This window comes from Xenopus laevis, chromosome 5S, assembly GCF_017654675.1.
Source record: "Xenopus laevis strain J_2021 chromosome 5S, Xenopus_laevis_v10.1, whole genome shotgun sequence".
Lineage (NCBI taxonomy): Eukaryota > Metazoa > Chordata > Amphibia > Anura > Pipidae > Xenopus > Xenopus laevis.
Window position 1 is genome coordinate 98,673,073 of NC_054380.1, and position 16,448 is coordinate 98,689,520.

The 16,448-nt window shown below is 41.3% G+C and overlaps 1 protein-coding gene across 1 annotated transcript in view; it reads left to right on the forward strand.

Moving 5' to 3' along the window:
- Nucleotides 1-271: 271 nt before the first annotated feature.
- Nucleotides 272-16,448, forward strand: part of slc7a14.S (solute carrier family 7 member 14 S homeolog) — a 56,960-nt gene continuing 40,783 nt past the window's right edge. Inside the window, exon 1 of the mRNA XM_018242233.2 lies at nt 272-371. The gene's annotated coding sequence lies outside the window, so the exon portion shown is untranslated. The remainder of the gene's footprint in view (nt 372-16,448) is intronic.

Consider the following 16,448-nt stretch of genomic DNA (forward strand, 5'->3'; position numbering starts at 1 on the left):
GCAAGCAGCATGGGAGAGACTGTTATGTGAACATATTTGCTAATCAGATGACTTATTTGTGTGTTTTACTGCATCATATGCTCTTGCAGTCATGAAGCTGCTTTCCTCATTGTCCATCTTTCAGGTTGTCCCGACATTTTTCCCAAAGCAGCCAAATTCACTCCTAAACCCCTTCCCCAGGGCAAGATGCTGAATTATGCAAGGGACTGAGCTCACGTGACCCAGGTTGAGTCTGAATGATTCAGGACCTGTGTTATTACATCCTGACTCCTCCTCCTCCTCTCTGCCAGCCGCATAGACAGGAGACATGGACCTTACAACTGCCAGCGCTGCCTACTGCTACTGCTGCTGCTGATCTACATCAATACTTGGTGAGTTGCTTCTTCTGCTTCCTTTTTTCATTCATCATCTGGTTTAAGTTGAGCTACATGTTCTCCTCTGATAACCCCCTGCTGCTTTACACATCCTCAGCCCCTGCCTCCCATCTAGAGCTCCCATGAGCTGCCTGCTGCTTGTGCTGCTGCTTATGCTGCTGTTTGTGCCGCTGCTTGTGCTGCTGTTTGTGCCGCTGCTTCTATCTGATGTTCCAGCTACACAGCACATTAGGTTCCCAGAGCTCAGTGGAAGGGCGGCTGCTGCCGATGTTTTCTTATAAAATCAAAGGGAGTCGGGTGTAGTGAGCCTACCAGCTGCTAAGGATTGAGTCTATTAGCGGTAAGGCAAGTGCAATGGATCTGGGGCATCTTCTCGTCTGTAGTAATAATAAGCCTCACTGTTGGCTATTGGGTGTTTAGTTGGTGGCAAGGCTGATAGTATTTGCAGAGAAGAGACAGTTGTAAGTGGGAGAGAGGAGCTCAGTCTGATAATAAGCATTGTTAATTATGGGTAAATATTATAGCGCTGTCTCTGTGCCCGACCTTTGCCCCTTTTGCTTATTATCAGCGTTTCGGGCAGCAGCCTGGTTGGAAACTGTTCAGCCGTCACGTGTCATTATTTGCTATAAATATTTATTGCCTTGAGGAAATGGTGTTGCCATATGTCTCTATGTGCTGGGATGATTGGATTGCAAATAAATCGATACCATCCTGTGTCTCTGGTGTAGCCACTCACAGGGGAAAGGTGAATGATGAGGGACTAGGGGAAATGCTGTGCAGTCCATTGAGTAAGTCAGACCTCAGTACACCTATGTCTTTCATTGCAGTGTTTGCCTTGGGTTTGTTGTGTTTCTGTGATCCGCTCTCACTAAGGGTTAACTAGCGCTGTTGTGCGCTGAGCCGCCGCAGAGACGCGATCACTAGGGATTAGGGCACCGCTTTCTGGCACCGGTCACTTTATCATACATGTTATTATCGGCATGTGTTTATCAGTAACGCTGGGTGCAACTGTCATTTCCTGTGTGCTCTCTGCCTGTTGATCAGATGAAGGGAACTCGTGACCCGTGGCACTCAGCTGTGAGTGTTCAGTCGCTGTCCGACGTGCTGAATCGCCTTTCGCTTCCCAGTACAGGCGAACAAACACCGTGTTCCTAGTGCAGCGAAGGCGTGTTGCAGAGATTTGTTCGCCTGGTGACTAATCACCTCATTTTTGCGGCGACCAATCTCCCCAAACGCCTTCCCTCACTATGCGTTTTCCAAAGGTGCCCCGAAGTTGCCTCACAAGGAAACTTCGGCTGGCGACTAATCGCCTCATTTTTGCGGCGACCAGTCTCCCTAAACACCTTCCCTCACTCTGCGTTTTCCGAAGTTGCCTCACGAGGAAACTTCGGGTGACTTCGGAAAATGAATCGCCACGTGTGATTAGCGCCGGCGTTTTTTTTTTTTTCATTTTAGCCAGCGCAGAGTGAGGGAAGGCGTTTGGGGCGACTGTGGAAAACGCATCGCCGTGTGTGCTTTAGCGCAGACGACTTTTCATTATAGCCTATGGGAAAACACGCTTTGGCAGTTTGGGGAGATTGTCGTTCAGAAAACGAGGCAACAAAATCTCCCCGAATCTCCTCGTGTGAACTTACCCTTTGGCAAGGCCAGACGTGGCGTTTTTGCAGCGTTTTTACGTTGCGTTTTTAAAAAAGAACAGCCAGGCATAAATATGCCACTAAAACCACATGCGACCGTCAACATGCGTTTTTCATGCGTTTTTCAGCACGTAGAATTCTTTTCCCAACATGCACTTCTGATTGTTTTCATTATTCTCATTGAGAATTTGGACGCAATATTTAAAATACGCTGCGTATTTACTCAAAGTGTGGTTTCAAACGTGCAGATCCCATAGAGTCTATTGATTTGGTAGTTTTTTGACGTATTGGCGTTTCTGCTAAAAAACGCCAATACTTGCGTCCTGTGGCGGATATCAGCTTGCAAGCGCCCTGTGCGAATTGCCATAGTGTGTTTTCCATTAGTTTCAGTGGTAGTGCAGTTTATGCGTATGTATGCCTGGCTGTTCTTTTTTAAAAACGCAACGTAAAAACGCTGCAAAAACGCCACGTCTGGTGTTTCACCATAAAGCCCTAGTATTTACCCAGTATTCACACCAAAGTTTCCAGTTAATATCAAGTTAAGATTCCAGTTTATTCTAGCTTGGCCAATTATGATTGTGTCTCTAAATAATATATATATATTTATATATATATATATATATATACTGTATATATATATATATATATATATATATATATATATATATATATATATATATATATATATTCTGCATCAGATTCTTTGGGTCATTTCCAACAGTATGTATATACATGTGTTTGCATGTAGGAACATATGCACATGGTGAATCAGTGTCCAAAGAAGATTATAAAAGCACATCAATGGAGTTCTTTATTAGAGCATATTTATCTTAATTATGTGACCATTTTGGGACTAGCTAGGCAAATAAATTATGGGCTCACTGGTTACTGGAACTGACGCAGGAGAGCTAACAAACCTATTTTTAGATTTTTAAGTGGCACTTTAAAAGCCAAACACTGGCCCAGAAGGAATCCAGAATTAAAACCAAATCTGTGTAAAATTGTTATACATTAGTGTCATGTTAAACTCTCTTGGGTAATGTTGTACTCAAGCTCAGTATTACATAACTACTGTCTTACTTCTGATTCAGCACATACACTTTCTTCATGTATATTTATTTGATTCATAAGAAAAATTATAGATTGTCACTCCAATCAAACTGAAATTTAGGCCACTAAGTCTATCTGCTTTCTCACACTTTAAAGCAGTGATCCCCAACCAGTAGCTCGTGAGCAACATGTTGCTCTCCAACCCCTTGGATGTGTCCTCAAAGCATGTGCTTATTTTTTAATTCCGGGCTTGGAAGCATGTTTTAATTGCATAAAAACAAAGTATAATGCAAAGTGGAGTCTCTCGTAGGCTGCTAGTCCACACAGGGGCTATCAAATAACCAATTACAGCCCTTTTTTGGCAGCCGAAGGGAGTTTTTCATGCTTCTGTTGCTCCCCAACTCTTTTTACATTTGAATGTGGCTCACAGGTAAAAAAGGTTGAGGAGCCCTGCTTTAAAGCATATATAGAATGTGTAACGGTTCTGGGATGTTACAGTACATTTTCATGCAATGCCACTAACCAAAATACCTAAAATGGTGAGCACAGGATGAATAGTAGGAATGTCTATCTGCAATAGTTGTTAAAAAATACAAGCAGTGCCTATGAGAATCTTAATTCTCTGATTATTAGTGGGGCTTATTTGCTAGCATAGGTGCTAAATTTTCCAGGTGCTGTAACCCATAGTCCCCAAGCAGAATTTAGCTTAAAATTTTTAAGCTGTTATGTCATACATAAGCTGACATTTAGGATATCCAACATTAATCCTCAGACAGTGCCCTCATCACTGTTCTGTCACATTTAGATGGAGTGCTTGGCTTCCCAAATTATTTCACAGGATAGATTTTCTTTTCTTGACTAAGACTGTAGTCAGCAGCTACTAATTGTAGCATTTTGGATTCAACGAATCCCATACCTCCCAACATTTAAAAAATGGAAAGAGGGATAACAAGATTTGCTGTGCTGTGTGGGACGAAATTCTTTGGCCACACCCATTGTATGACCAATGTCTAATGTTTTATCTGTTATGTGCTATGCAACCTGTGCCTTCTCCCATTTCCCTGCTTGAATGACTGCCCCAATGGCTACACAGCAGCTTGTTTATATCAAGTATACTGATCTTTCTAAATCAAACAGGCCAGTTTTACCAGTGCAGAGCAACAGTACATTATATTTAAATTAATTAGATACACTTTCAGTTTTTGGTGTCACTGTTCCTTTAAAACAGAGTGGAGTTGGAGTCAGCATCGGAGGTACCATAAACTGTGGCCTCGAATTCAAAGAATTTATGTGCAGGCTCCACAGCTCTAGTGGGGATTGAAAAAGGTATTACTCCTGGCATTTAGCACTTATGGGGTTAAGCCAGTAGTTCTTTTGACAGCAAGCTGCTATTGGTTAGAGCTCACTTAAGCAAATTCCTAGTTAGCTTTGAACTTGTTCATGTACTTATAGGTGTAACAGAGACACCTATGTGTAATAAATATGCATAGAATAACATATGCTATTAGCAGTGGCATAACTACTGGGTGAGCAGTGGGTGCAGCTGCGCAGGACCTGTAAGCCAGTGAAATCCATTGGGAGACCGAAAGAACTGAGGCAAGAAACCTGCTGGAGCCCAGCGAGCTCTGTTATGGCTGGAATTTGTGTTATGGGGGGGGGCGCAGTAGAAAGGTGGTACCCTGGAGCCTATAACCCTCTAGTTATAACTAGAGGGTTATAGTTATAGTGGTTATAGGTTATAGTTATAGTGGTAATTATAGTGGTAATTATATTTAAAATTGAGTGGCCTAACTACCATAACTCAGACACAATATCTACAGAGGGCCCAGACCATTAAGGGGTTTGCTGTATGGTTAAAATAATTGTTGGTTAAATAAAGAGCAGCTGCTAAAGCAAATTCATATGTGTGCAAATATGACATGTTATTAACATGAAAGAAAAAAGTACCCAGGGGCTGTTATTACAATCTTGTCTTGATATGGTTTGAAATGACCCCCGGTTCTCACCTGGACATTTGGCACCGGGGATTATCCCCTTAGTTCTCAAGTGATCGGTTTGTTGTAGTCCAATTTAGTGTAATAAATCCAGGCTTTCTTTCCCTTTTGTACGATTGCTGAAAACTATAATAATCATTTTAACAGAGTGGTTGATAACTGCAGTCATGGCAGGTGGTTGGACTAAAGGGTTGGTAACCTGAGCTCTGCTCTTTTGTGTAGATTGTCAACAACCCTGCACTCAACTTTCTTTCCCCATTCATCACTAACGAGATCACTACGGAGAGGAGACTGACTGCTGAGCCTTTCTGGCTGTCTTGTACACATTGAATGTACAGTATATAGTATTAAGCATAAACGCTTACAACACATTATGCCTAATAACAGTTGGTCAACCCAGGTCAGAATGTAAAGCTGGCCACAGATGCAAAGATCCGATCGTATGAATCAACGTACGATTGGACTTCCCCATCTCACGACCTGCCATTAACCATTCCAATCAAATAAAGTAGAAAAGAACAGATCAGCCGATGTTCTGCCCCTGACAGCAATCGTACGAAAGTTATGTCCGACCAAAGCTAGTGACAGTCTCCCTCTGAAAATCGTACAATCGGCAATACATGCAGAGATATTATCGGCAGCCGACAGAAATCTTTTAACCTATCCGACCAAACGACCGATCTCCGCCGGATGAAAAATGTCGAGACTCTCCACACATGGTCCGTATATCGTAGGAATCCTCGATTGTTACGATCAGATTTTTGCGTCTATGGCCAGCTTAAGAAATGTAGGCTTGGGGCATTTACCAGATAGTCTTTTTATATTTGGACGCTAGAAGAGAAAGGACAGAGAGAAGTAGGAAATCAATACAGACAGCAAGCAGTATAACTAATAATATCCGCTGAAGTACCCTTCTCTATAGTTCTCGTGAAAGTATAAGTGTACTACATATATATATGTGTGTGTATAAATGTTTGCAAATTCACTCACCCCTCCCCCAGATTTAGACTAATGTAGGCATTATAGCAGATAAATCCAAGGGCATCAAATTCATAACCTTCCATCTGCTGTGAACTCCCAGTACCTGCAGCAAGACGGTTCTGCTAGTTTTAGTTCTTGAAGACTATGGGACATGTTTATTAACTGGAGAAGCAGAGAACCTAACCTGGTTAGGGTGAGAGAGGCTAAAAGGAACCAAAAAGCCTTGTGCCATATAAAAAGCACTGCACTGCAAAGTAAGAGTTTAACACTCACATAAGGTGTTATGCAAATCATCACCAGTCATGTTGCCCATAGCAACCAGTCAGCAATTAGATCTTAACAGTCACCTACAAGTTAGAAACCAAAAGCAAAGATCTGATTGATTGCTATAGGTAATCCCCCATTAAAGGTGATGTTGGTCTACAATGTTAATAAATATTCCCCTATATGTAACAATGTAATACATGGTCATAGGTTTGCTATTTGTCCAATAAACCATAGCAACAAACCAGCAGTAACATTTACTGGTAGGCTGTTTGAAAACAGGCCTCTGATTGGTTGCTGTGGGTTACTAGACGGGGACAAACTTTTATTACATCATTCTAATGAGTTTAATGTTTCTAGACTATGCTAAAAATTAAATATATGAAGAGCAGGGTGCGATCACATTAGCGAGTCTCCTTTCAAGCAATCAGACAATATTTACAGTCTGATTCAGGCTTAATTGTGCATTGGACATTGTAAAATGCCTCATTGACGTCAAGATGTAATGAGATCAATTTCCTGTAATATGTTTCCAGCTTAACTCACTCAGCAGTGGCTTAGGTGGCACAGCAAGTGGGTTGTCACTGTTAACCCTCTGGGCACTAAAGAGTATTTATTCCAGAACCCACCAGCACACCCTCGCCTCTCAAGCACAAGCTGGCCCGGTGCACAGTTACAAGGGATCGGCAACCCTAATTGTAGTAAGCGTAATAGAAGAAAAACTGGCACTCGGAGCTCAATGCATGCGGGCAAAGCCCTGCGTGTTTATTCCAATGTAACGTTTCGGGGGCGGGCCCCTTCGTCAGACAGCGATGAAGGGGCCCGCCCCCGAAACGTTACATTGGAATAAACACGCAGGGCTTTGCCCACATGCATTGAGCTCTGAGTGCCGGTTTTTCTTCTATTACACTAAAGAGTATTTGTCAGCAGATTGGTATCCAAAAGGATAAAGCCTATTTGTAGTTCATCGCGTAACCATATTGTTTGCTTGTGTTTATCATCCACACTTAAAGATGAATGACAATTTCAGAATTAGTGTTTAGTAAGTTTGTGAGTGGGTGTATTTGCATCTGATACATATGAGGTGGTCAAAACAGACTGCTGCCGTTACCATGTATATGTGTATATGTGCTTCCAATGTTTGTTGGTATTGTTTAGTTTCATCCCAAGCTGCTGAGACTTTCAGGCTCATTTATCAACACTGGGCAAATTTGCCCATGGGCAGTTACCTATAGCAACCAATCAGTGATTAGCTTTTTAAAGCCAGTTGCAAGTATAACAATGAAAGCAGCAATCTGATTGGTTGCCATGGGTTACTGCCCATAGACAAATATGCCCAGTGTTGATAAATGACCATCACTGAGATCTGTTGAATGTGGTGGCACAGCATAGTGGTATTGTAATATATTCTCAGAAAAGCAGCAATGCAGTTAATTCAGAACAAACCAGTCACTGGCTGACATTCCACTGCAGTTGATTTTTGTGTTGTGCTAGGTTAGATCATTCACAACATTAAGGGCTCAATTCAATTTGACGAGAAAGACTTACATCCTTATTCCGTTCCAGGTTCCCGCATGGAGTCCATTGTGGATTTCAAAAAATAAGATTCGATCATTTATCTAATCAAATTAAATCTTACCCTGAATGACAAAACAAAAAAAGATCAAAAGGTTGAAAGGGAAGTCTACCTTTGAATTAAATGTTTGTACATAATAAATTGACTTATTTTAACAGCTTTTCAGCTGACCTCTATAATTTATTTTGTATAGTTTTTTTAATAACTATCCTTTCTATTCTGTGTATTTCTAATATGTTATACCACAAAACAGCAGGGTGTCTGATTTTAAAAATAGCATTTATTAGTACCATATCAATACAAAACCAAGATATTGTAGTCAAACCTTATTATTTATGCCTTTCATGGCATCCTTAGAAGCAAGTTCAAGGTCCCATAGTGTAACATGTAACTGAAAACCAAAAACACTACCTGGTTGCCAGGGTCATTAACCCCCAACAACCAAAAGATAGATAGATTGACTGTGATAGTTTGGTTTTATTGTGCTGCAATTTGCAATGCTCTACTGACTCACAGGATGGCTGAGTTGTTTAGGTAGGACAAACATATTGAATTGTGGAGGCACAATTCTTTGTATTTAATGTGCCACCCTATCCTTCATAGTTGCAACTGGCATCCATTTATAGGCCAGCTACTGACTTGTGCAAATCCTTAAACTTACATGTGTCAAGCACAATTACAGTACATCCGAATTAACTGTGGTTTCATATATTCAAAATGTACAAATGAAATAGAGACCAGGGGAGGTCCAACAAGCTGCTCTCCTCTTTTTGTTAGTCTGCAGTTCACAATGGCTTTGGGGGGACCCTGAATATCCCAGTTTAACAATATGGCAGAAGTTAAACGTCCTTTGACTTTTCTTCAGCTTGTTGTTTTAAGGGATTCTGGGAATAAAAATGGGATGATCATAAACACTGCTGATTTTAGCTACTGAATCATATTCGCCTTGTGGAAAACCGCAGAAAAATAAAATTGTTCCTCTAATTGCTTTTCTTACTAACAGATGATCTAAACCAGCAGTATCTTAAATTATCTCAGTGTGTGATAGCATAAGGAATAATTAATGGTATATGGAAATGTGTTTCTCTTTTCTATCATCTACAATTTAATTACTTAGCTTTGAAGCTGTGGGCACCATACAAAGCAAAAAGCTGGATATATCAGATAGGTTAAAAATAACATATAATTTATGTTAATCAGATTATTTCTAATTGATAATTAGTATATATTGTGCAATTAGAATAATGCAAGCTTCCATTAAACTGTAGATTTCTGATACTTTATGTTAGGCTAAAAATACCTTTAAGATCAAGATACAGGCAAAGTGAACATATCTATTAAGGCTATGTTTCTCCTCTGATTTTAACCCAATAGTTTCTACTTACTGGAATATATTGCAGGAGGCTAGTCTGGAATCTGTTGGACAGTGAATTATAAGAGCACAGTGCAGTGTGTGCACAGAGAACGTATGAAAACTCACCTAGCAAACATGAGAATAGTAAACCCAATGGAAATGAGGGTGGAGAGTACTAGGAAGGACCAGAAGGCTGCAGGACTGGAATTTAAAAACATTTTACATATATATATCTATATATATCTAGATATACTGTATATATATATATATATATATATATATATATATATATATATATATATATATATACTGTATTTATATATTGTATATATAAATATTGGTCTGTGCTGCTGTCAGATAACTGCTCCCCGACACCTGCAATGTAAGGTCTACATATGAGAATAGCACTCAGTAGTAAAAAAATGTCCCACTGTGACTACTCCAGTTACATTGAGTAGGAGAAACAATAGCTTATGAGAAAGAAGTTCTATTGTGACATTTCTGAAAGCATTCCTCCCAACTGTCCTGTTTTTAGAGGGACAGTCCCTCTTTTGACAGCTCCGTAGTCCCTCATTTGTACTGGAAAGTCCTGTTTTTCTCTGTACTGAACAGCCTGACAAAGAAACAAAGTTTCTAACTTAATTGGATTTTGGCAGAGAGCCCAGAACAGCCACAGCAGCAGATGAGATAGTTTTGTAACAATTTCTAGATAAGCAAATAAGTAATTGTAACAATATAAGATAACATGTCCCTTGGGAAAATCCAAGAAATTGCAAACTGATGAGTTGCTGAAAAAAAAGCTAAATAACTCAAAAACCAGAAATGATAAAAAATGAGAAGCAAATGCAGATTGTCTCAGAATATCACTCTCTACACCCTACTAAAAGTTAATTTAAAGTGTAATATGTACTACTATATAACTGAGTGTTCACAAGGGTAACATACTAATGGTAATTAAACTACTGTTTCCTTTTATATTATCCTGGCTTCCCTATAGGTGATTGAAGGCTTGCGTATATATACTCATAGAAGCTCAGCTTTTAAAGGTAGTTGGTGTGAGATTTGGTGTGGATATGTATTTGCCATCCTAGCTGTTTGATTATTATACTATAACACAATGACTAATCTGTGAAAGTTTCTGAAATTCATACTAATTCATCAAATATATAATATACTTGATGATATATGGAATATGAACACTTGATGAACGTATATGTAATAACTGTGTCACTTCTACAATAATAATAGCTCTTTAAAATGCAAACAAACATGAATTAGTGAGAGTTTACATTCCCATTTATTATTATTATTTCCAGCTTAATCTGCCTGGGAGAAACAGAAATCCCACAAAAGGCTACATCTGGCTCCTGGGCCAGACAGTGTATGAAGGTTTTCCAGACTCAACAGTTAACTGGACCACAGCCCACTCAACCCTGGAATTAGCAGCCTTCAATATCTGATCAGCAGAAAACAATCCATTTTAATTAATCAGTCTCATTGCAGTATTTCACTTGCTTTTAAGACAACTCATCCGAATCCGAATCAATATACATTAATCATTTTAATGGGAATGGTTCATGCCATATTTCCCAGAATTTAAGCTTATTGGTTAACAAATGATTCAAAGGGTGTTGTGCATTATTCTGTCAGGCTACTGCAATGATATATAATCAGAGACATTTGAGGTGATTTATGAGATATTAACCCAGTTGTTGTCATTATCTTTTTGTGCTTTGTTTCTGCTCATAAAGAGTATGTACAGTTTTATTGATGGGACATGTGCAGTAGTGTGCTAAATACCCCCATTCAAAATGTCTAAGATGATTTTTATGTATTTTATTTTATTATAACAGTTTTAGAAGAAAGAATGGAAGTACATTCTTGGACGCCGGCGTATATTCTTGGAGACTATTCTTGGACGCTTGCGACTATTCTTAGACGCCGGCGACCGTTTCTGCGCTTGACCCGAGTATAAGCCGAGGTATCGTTTTTCAGCATATTTTGGGGGCTGAAAAACTCGGCTTATACACGAGTATATATATATATATATATATATATATATATATATATATATATATATATATATATATATATATATATATATATATATATACTGTATATATAACACTTTTTGTAACTTATTTGCTAATTGTTCATACATTGACAGTACTGTGGGAGGGGATATCATTTGGCAATGAATTTGATTTAAGCTGGCCATAGACATGCAGATTTTAGCCTTGTATCCGACCTACCACTAACCATTCAGATTAAATAAAGTAGTAAAAGAACAGATCAGACAATGTTCTGGCCATGACAGCAATGGTAAAAAATGTCCAACAAATTATAGTGACAGTCACGCATTAATATTATGAGATAGGCAGGGCCGGAACTAGGGGAAGGCAGAGTAGGCACATGCCTATGGCGCAACACTGGGGGGGGGGTGCCAGGCACGTACCTTCTCTGCCACCTGCCTACCCCTAGTCCAGTCCCCTCTCTTCTCTAGACTGTCGGCTCGCGCTTGCGCATCCATTGGCGCATGCTCACCAGCATCTGTGTGTCTGTTCGCGCACGCATACGTCTGTTCCTCTGGCCCGGTTCTGCAGATAGGCAACACATGCAGAGATATTATCAGTACCCAACAGAAATCTTTTAACCTGTCTGATCAACTAAACAACTGATCACCATGCTACAAAAAATGTCGGGATGATCCACACACGGTTCGAAAAATCATACGAACCTTCGATTGGTTCAACTTTATCTTTGCATCTATTGCCTGCTTTACAGCGCCAGCTTCAGAGATTAAAAGGTGAAATGGTCTGGTGTCTAATAATGTTCTTGTGCTCGTGACATCAGCATGCCTTGCTTATGACATCATGCGTCGCATGCAGTGGAAGTGACTTCAGTGCGCCATGCACGTGACATCACTTCCTCTGCCCACCTGCACCTCACCCCCTCAGCTCTGTCACCGAATTTCTTATGGAAATCCATGGCGGAGGGTGGGGGGGTTTAAAAAAAATTTTAAAAAATAGGCAACGTTTCGATCCCACACGGGGATCTTCGTCAGGAGATAACAGGTTGTTTGCCTGTAATCTCCTGACAAAGATACCCATGTGGGATCATACTGTATGTGTGTGTGTGTGTTTATGTATATATTTCATTGCTCAAAAATATCATTATTATCATTATGTAATAAAAAAACACAAATTCGACCAGGTGCTGTGGGTTACTACATCTAGGCACACATTTTGCCTTTTATTCTAAAGGGTATGTCTTGTATTACTTCTGAATAGAGATGTCGCGAACTGTTCGCCGGCGAACTTGTTCGCGCGAACATCGGGTGTTCGCGCTCGCCGGAAGTTCGCGAACGTCGCGCGACGTTCGCCATTTTGGGTTCGCCATTGTTGGCGCTTTTTTTTGCCCTCTCACCCCAGACCAGCAGGTACATGGCAGCCAATCAGGAAGCTCTCCCCTGGACCACTCCCCTTCCCTATAAAAACCGAAGCCCTGCAGCGTTTTTTCACTCTGCCTGTGTGTGCTGAAGAGATAGTGTAGGGAGAGAGCTGCTGCCTGTTAGTGATTTCAGGGACAGTTGAAAGTTTGCTGGCTAGTAATCGTTTTGATACTGCTCTGTTATTGGAGGGACAGAAGTCTGCAGGGGTTTGAGGGACATTTAAGCTTAGGTAGCTTTGCTGGCTAGTAATCTACCTTCTACTGCAGTGCTCTGTATGTAGCTGCAGTGGGCAGCTGTCCTGCTTCTGATCTCATCTGCTGACTGCTGCAATAACAGTAGTCCTTGTAAGGACTGCTTTTATTTATTTTTTTGTTGTTTTACTACTACTACTACTACTACTATAAGAGCCCAGTGCTATTAGTCTAGCAGTGTTGGGGAGTGGGACTGGTGTGCTAATCTGCTGCTCCTAGTAGTTCAGCAGCACCAACTTTAATTTTTTTTTTTAATATTCATTTTTTTTTTATTTTACTTTTTTTTATTTTACTACCGCTGTAGTAGTGTATAAGTTGACCTTTTAGGCATTATTTGCCCTGTAGGCATTATTTGCACACTGTTTTCTTCAACCCGCCATCTAGCTGTGTGACCTTGTTCACATTCTGTCTAAATATCCATAATATTACCGTCTCCAGAAAAAACACCGGAGTGACTTTTTCAAGCAGCATTCATATATTTTACGTAATCCGTATCCACCGCTGTAGTAGTGTATACGTTGACCTTGTAGGCATTATTTGCACACTGTTTTCTTCAACCCGCCATCTAGCTGTGTGACCTTGTTCACATTCTGTCTAAATATCCATAATATTACCGTCTCCAGAAAAAACACCGGAGTGACTTTTTTCAAGCAGCATTCATATATTTTACGTAATCCGTATCCACCGCTGTAGTAGTGTATACGTTGACCTTGTAGGCATTATTTGCACACTGTTTTCTTCAACCCGCCATCTAGCTGTGTGACCTTGTTCACATTCTGTCTAAATATCCATAATATTACCGTCTCCAGAAAAAACACCGGAGTGACTTTTTTCAAGCAGCCATAATATATTTTACGTAATCCGTATCCACCGCTGTAGTAGTGTATACGTTGACCTTGTAGGCATTATTTGCACACTGTTTTCTTCAACCCGCCATCTAGCTGTGTGACCTTGTTCACATTCTGTCTAAATATCCATAATATTACCGTCTCCAGAAAAAACACCGGAGTGACTTTTTTCAAGCAGCATTCATATATTTTACGTAATCCGTATCCACCGCTGTAGTAGTGTATACGTTGACCTTGTAGGCATTATTTGCACACTGTTTTCTTCAACCCGCCATCTAGCTGTGTGACCTTGTTCACATTCTGTCTAAATATCCATAATATTACCGTCTCCAGAAAAAACACCGGAGTGACTTTTTTCAAGCAGCCATAATATATTTTACGTAATCCGTATCCACCGCTGTAGTAGTGTATACGTTGACCTTGTAGGCATTATTTGCACACTGTTTTCTTCAACCCGCCATCTAGCTGTGTGAGCTTGTTCACATTTTGTCTAAATATTGATAATATTATCGTCTCTAGAAAAACCACTTGAGTTGCTTTTTTTCAAGCAGCATTCATATATTTTACGTAATCCGTATCCACCGCTGTAGTAGTGTATACGTTGACCTTGTAGGCATTATTTGCACACTGTTTTCTTCAACCCGCCATCTAGCTGTGTGAGCTTGTTCACATTTTGTCTAAATATTGATAATATTATCGTCTCTAGAAAAACCACTTGAGTTACTTTTTTTCAAGCAGCATTCATATATTTTACGTAATCCGTATCCACTGCTGTAGTAGTGTATACGTTGACCTTGTAGGCATTATTTGCACACTGTTTTCTTCAACCCGCCATCTAGCTGTGTGTATTATCGTTTCCAGAAAAACCAACTGAGTTTTTGTTGTTTGTTGTTGTTTTTTTTAAAAATAATGCCAGGCAAAGGCAGGCCGCCACGCAGAGGCCGTGCTAGGGGCCGTGCTGCTATGCAATCCTGTGGCCCTAGCAAATTGCCCAGTTTTAAAAAGCCAATGACCCTGAACTCCCAAAATGCTGAAGAGGTAGTTGACTGGCTTACACAGCACACCCCATCCTCTACCGTTTCTAACTTTACCACAACATCCTCCTCATCCTCCACTGCTATGGCCACCCCACGTAACACTTCCTCCACCACCGGTGCCCCTTCTTCACTGGGGTCAGAGGAGTTATTTTCCCATGAGTTTCTTGAACTGAGTAATGCGCAACCATTATTGCCAGAAGAAGATGAAGGAGATGAGGACCTTACACCAGATTTAATTCTGGCAGAGAACACGATAGAGATGGACATAATGAGTGATGAGGAGGAGGTCCCCGCTGCTGCTTCCTTCTGTGATGTGTCAGAAGAAATTGATGCATCTGAGGAGAATGATGATGAGGAGATTGATGTTTTGTGGGTGCCTAGTAGAAGAGAGCAAGAGGAGGGTAGTTCAGATGGAGAGACGGAGAGTCAGAGAGGCAGTAGGAGAATAAGACTTAGAAGAAGCAGGGAGGACAGCCCGCAGGGATCAGTAGGGCAACAACATGTATCGGCACCTGTGTTCAGCCGGCCAACGCACCCGCCATTGCCGCCAATGCCGCCAACTTCTACTGTTACCGCCAGATCGCACACTTCCAAAAAGTCAGCAGTGTGGGATTTTTTTAATGTGTGTGCCTCTGACAAAAGCATTGTAATTTGCAATGAGTGCAGTCAGAAACTGAGCCTTGGTAAGCCCAACAGCCACATAGGTACAACTTCTATGCGAAGGCACATGAGCGGCAAGCACAAAGCACTTTGGGAGCAACACCTCAAAGGCAACAGGCAAACTAAAAGCCACACTCCTTCTGGTCCAGCATCTTACTGCTCTACCTCTGCTCTCCTTGACCCGTCTGAACCACCCTCCACTCCGCCTTCCACCTTGACCACCTGTTCCCATTCCAGTCATCTGCCACCAGCCAAGTTTCTGTGAAGGCCATGTTTGAGCGTAAGAAGCCAATGTCTGACTGTCACCCCTTGCCCGGCGTCTGACAGCTGGCTTGTCTGCACTCTTAGCCCGCCAGCTTTTACCATACCAGCTGGTGGACTCTGAGGCCTTCCGCAAATTTGTAGCAATTGGGACACCGCAGTGGAAGGTACCCAGCCGCAATTTTTTTTCTAAAAAGGGAATACCACACCTGTACCAACATGTGCAGAGCCAAGTTACCGCATCTCTGTCACTTAGTGTTGGGCCAAAGGTCCATATGACTACTGACGCATGGTCCTCCAAGCATGGTCAGGGCAGGTATGTCACCTACACTGCCCACTGGGTGAACTTGGTAATGGCTGGGAAGCAGGGAATGGGTAGCTCAACAACAACAGTGGAGTTGGTGTCACCGCCACGGATTGCACGCGGTTCTGCCACCACCTCTACTCCTCCATCGCTCTCTACCTCGTCTTCTTCTTCTTCTTACTCTGCTGCTGGGTCCTCCTTCTCCTCCTCCACACCTGTGCACCCCCAGCTCCCCCTAGGCTATTCGACGTGCCAGGTACGCCGTTGTCACGCTGTCTTGGGGATGACGTGCCTGGAAAGCAAAAACCATACCGGATCTGTACTCCTGTCATCTCTGCAGTCACAGGCCGATCGGTGGCTGACCCCACACCAACTGCAGATCGGAAAAGTGGTGTGTGACAATGGA